The 4,501-nt window shown below is 38.9% G+C and overlaps 1 long non-coding RNA gene across 1 annotated transcript in view; it reads right to left on the bottom strand.

Moving 5' to 3' along the window:
* LOC109472214 overlaps positions 1-4,188 on the bottom strand; it is a 34,514-nt gene extending 30,326 nt beyond the window's left edge. Inside the window, exon 1 of the long non-coding RNA XR_002140347.1 lies at positions 4,095-4,188. This is a non-coding gene — a long non-coding RNA (uncharacterized LOC109472214). The remainder of the gene's footprint in view (positions 1-4,094) is intronic.
* Positions 4,189-4,501: the final 313 nt, after the last annotated feature.

Here is a 4,501-nt window from a genome sequence, read left to right as displayed (position 1 = left end):
CTGAGCTGCACGGGCCCGGCGCCATGGTACAAGCCTCGCCATTGGCCAGCGACGCCCGCCCGGTTTGAAACGGCAGGAAAGGGTTGCTCTATGTACTCTCCAAGCAGAGGTTTGGGTTTTCAAATGTTATTTCTGCCGTGTTTTTAGGCTTTTTTTAATCGGGATTTCTTTCTTGCACTAGAAGCCCCGAAAAAAAAAAAAAACTAAAAATACGCCAAAAATAACCAACCCAAAACCCAAACCTCTGCTTGGAGAGTAGCTCTATGATGATCATGATCATAGGTTCACCGTACAAAATTATGGGTATGATCGGTTGTAATAAGTATTCAATGAAAAGAGATGATAAAGATTTTTCGAATTATATAAATTATTGATATTTTCCAGGGTTTTCTTGAGATGCTGTGCAATTACATAAGGAAGTTAGAAACCTCATTGGGTTACATAACATTAAAAATTATACGTTGCTTGTTAATTAACGTTACCTAAACATATGTTGAATGTTTAAAACTATTAGGCAATGCTTTGGATTTTGACATTTTCTCCCTTTTCAGACAATTACAAGAATTGATCCTCCTACTTGCACATTATCATTGACATGGACGACATCGAATGAATAAGCCCACAAGTCAAGTCAAACAAAATTTCAAAACAAACTTATGCAGTTTTGAATTATCACATAAGGTTATCACTTGAGTGGATTCACGACAAAGAAACATCACAGCATGTGTATAATAACTGTCCACAGTCAGAAACACATTTCTTTGTTCTCTTCAAAGGCACGCCCGAGCCAATCAGCACGGTCCTAACAGAAATGCGTTGGCCGGGCGGTGGGAATGACGTCAAAGAGGTGGAACTTCTGTTTTACGTTGTTTATCTATGACGTTTCTAGGAGACGCACTTCCGGGCGGGAAAGACAGAGAGAGTAGAAAACCTCCCGAGTATGTCAGCGATTTGCGCCCACGTCTTCGGCCGGCAACGTCCGCCAACAAAGTAGCGAGCGAAAATGGGGATGAAGTTTGACATTTAAGATGGCAACTTTCATTTTTCTGCATACGATTTGCTGAAAAGTACACCTGCTTCTCATGCTACTATTGCCCTCCTGGCACACCTGTTCGTACAGAATTACCTACTCTTCATTCAACAATAACAATAGATGTAAGGCTATCTGGTGGCAATGGCGGACGGAAGGAGGACAACAACAAGGGGAGCTTGTTTCTGCCGGAAAGGTTAAAATAGGACACTTCTTGGAAATGCAAGAGATTGGATTCTCAGAAGTTTGCTCAAACTTTCCTAAATTTGGGATACTTGGCATGCAAATGGCTTGCAAATGAACAAATGGTAAAATCAAGGTTATTTTTTCAAACCTTGGTAGAATTGGTAACGTTACTTAGTTTAACAGTTAACCTTTTATAAGGAAGAAGTTTTTAAAATTGAACTGAATCTGTCTGTAACATTGCACCAATAGCCTATAAGAAGGCAATGCATGCATTCAATATGCTATGGTTTTGCTATGTTCAAATGTTAACAGATTGGTGGGAAGTTGTGCTTTTACGCGACGTGAAGAATTTATATGTTTAGGTGTAAAACATGTTTAAATATGTTTTTAACATGTTTTTGAACGTTTCATTTTCCAGTTCTATCATTTATTGTCATCAATCCATTTTGACGGATCTATGCAAATAATAATTCTTAGCCTTGAGTAAGCATATTGGTGTGTATGCTAAGACAAGGAAATTTTTAGAGAGATGCTGCAAATTCATAACTTAATTTTGAATAAAAAGCAGGTGTTCAAAGTGTTTTTAAGTTCATGCATATATGGTTGAAAGAACTGTAGTAAAGATAGGCAAGACAGAACATGTTAAGTATGATGAACTAAATAAAACCTCTTTGAATACTAAGTATTTCACAATTCTCAGTAGCCAATGTCTCTCCATATTACATTTGTTAAGCATTGATTTTATATAGATGTACAGGTTTGCCAAATCCACTGTTGATGCCAGCTGTCATGTCTTCATCTTTGGGAATAACCTTGAAGAAAATGTAATAAGAACTAGAGAAGTAACATTTGCAAAGCAAATGCATAATGTTTACCTTCACATGTGGTCTGCTATTAATTCTTACTCAAATACATTCATATATATGGTCAGACAGGAGTCAAAATGTCTCCTACTATAAACTTGCAACATGATGTAACCCAACACCAGTTACCATCTATCTACATCTACATCTACATCTACATCTACATGATACGGGACAAAGTGCCTCACGGCACATCACGTCCCGGGAAGGAGGTGCAGCTGGTGTGGCAGGTGGTGGTGCGCAACAAAAATATACAAACAAATGAAAAATGATCTATAAATAATAAATTGCAAAAAGAAGAAACCGAAATGTGCAACTATATACAAAAGCCACACCAGAAAACAAAAATAACCCTACAGCTGGGTATTGGCGGAGAGGCCAAGGTGACTGGCCAATCCCGCCTTAAACGCATCAAGGGATGTGCAAGATATGAGTGTACCTGGTAGTGTGTTCCACTCGATGACGGTTCGAGGGAAATAACTGGCTCTGTATGCTTCTGTCTTGCATGGGATGGTGATGAAGCGTGAGTGATGTCCTCTTGTAATGTTTGTGTTGACGTCTGTCACCATGGTGACAGACGTCAACAAATCAGGTCATTGGCCAGGTCAGAGGTTAGTGTTTGGAACAGAAGAAGAAGAAGAAATTGAGTAAAAACAATATGTTTTCCTTCGGTAAACATAAAAACCTGAATCATGACATTTATGATCCCCAACACAATATTGATAATCCTCTTATAATATCTACACATGCAATACCACTAGGACAACTGTATCTGAAGAATACCAGTAGCTTTTATTCACATTCAATGGTTGTCGCTTTAGCAAGCTCATATACATGGAGATCACGTCACCTTTTTTCTGTGTATATACACAATATAGCAACTAATTTTCTCTTCGGGGAAGTCAAAGTACTTCCACCAGATACTACATCATATGTGCACTTGGTCATACTTGGGTGTCTTTTTTACTAGCCCTCCCCTCACACCATTATTTGACAGTTTAAACACTTACAAACAATGCCCATTCTGCACAATATTATAAATGTGACTCTCCGTGCAAGCATTACACAAAAAGCAAAGACAATACAGTGCAAAGATGACAGCAGTTACCACATAAGCTTAACTGTTAATTTTACTAATATGGCGGTAAGGAAAGGAGATAGTATGTATGGTGAAATAATCATATACATTGTACAAGAAAGAACATGTACACAAATCTGACATCTACTTGATGATGATAGAATTGTAGCTAGTTGTTCTTGTAAGTCTAGAATATGATATTACAATGAGTTTCTTTAAAGTGCAAAGCGATGGTGTTTTGTTTCATGAAACAGCCCCCAGCATCGCCCATCCTTACAATCGACGGAACACAGCTGGAAACAGTACCTGTCACATGTTTACTCGGGGTGTGGTTACAAGCCAACCTGAAATGGGCGACGCAAGTAGCAAAGATGCTATCCAAAGCAAATGGCCGACTGTTCATGTTGAGAAGACTGAAACGCTTCGACCTTACAACCGACGACCTCATCCAAGTCTACACGTCGTACGTACGCCCTGTTGTGGAATATTGCGCGCCTGTCTGGCACTCGGGACTGACATCATCACAAACTGTACGTCTGGAGAGGATCCAGAAAAGAGCTCTGCGAACCATCCTCGGGGAGCGTTACATCAACTATGAAACCGCCCTGCAGAACACGAACCTACAGACACTTGAACAAAGAAGAACGGACTTGTGCCTTAAGTTCGCAAAGAAGATGGACCCTGCAATGCTCCCCCCAAGAGCCTCAGACATTCACAACAAAGCCACTAGAAACTCGAACTTGATAAGGACAATCAGATGTAGAACTGACCGTTACAAAGACTCACCTATCCCTTACTTCGTCAGACTCCTAAACATGCAAAACTGATGATGAACTTTGTGAATTATTATGAAAATTTGTGTACCATTTTAGAAATTGTATGACCTAGTTCCAATCTCAGAAGTTACGACTTTGTGTGAAGGACTGTTTGAGTCGACCCATATATTTTCAAACATAACGCTAATTTTATTTCTACGTAGTGCCTTAAATTACGTTTTTACCTAGCTAAGTCGACGACGCATCTCTTAAATGTTTTTAAATTGTGGAGATTTGTAATCAAGACCGGCACTGACTGTGAAAAATAAGGCTTGAATGAAATTTTACAATGTTAACGTATTAATACTGGTCTTTTTCTTTTATCATGAATTGTACGTCTGTAATAGAATCAGCAATTCAGCCATGTGGCTGCCAGTGATTTTAAATTTGAATAAAACCATTCATTCATTCATGTGACACATGTACTTGTTACCTATTCTTCATCTACATAAACAAGTATCCTCCTTTGCAGACGTCTATCATTTCTTTAAACCTTTCTTATGTCATGCTATTGTGGCAGTCTTGTTTT

The sequence above is a fragment of the Branchiostoma belcheri genome, unplaced genomic scaffold, assembly GCF_001625305.1.
Source record: "Branchiostoma belcheri isolate BF01 breed outbred unplaced genomic scaffold, Haploidv18h27 scaffold27, whole genome shotgun sequence".
NCBI classification, from domain to species: Eukaryota; Metazoa; Chordata; class Leptocardii; order Amphioxiformes; family Branchiostomatidae; genus Branchiostoma; species Branchiostoma belcheri.
The sequence above is the reverse complement of the archived record's forward strand: the minus strand, read 5'-3'. Positions and strand labels throughout refer to the sequence as shown.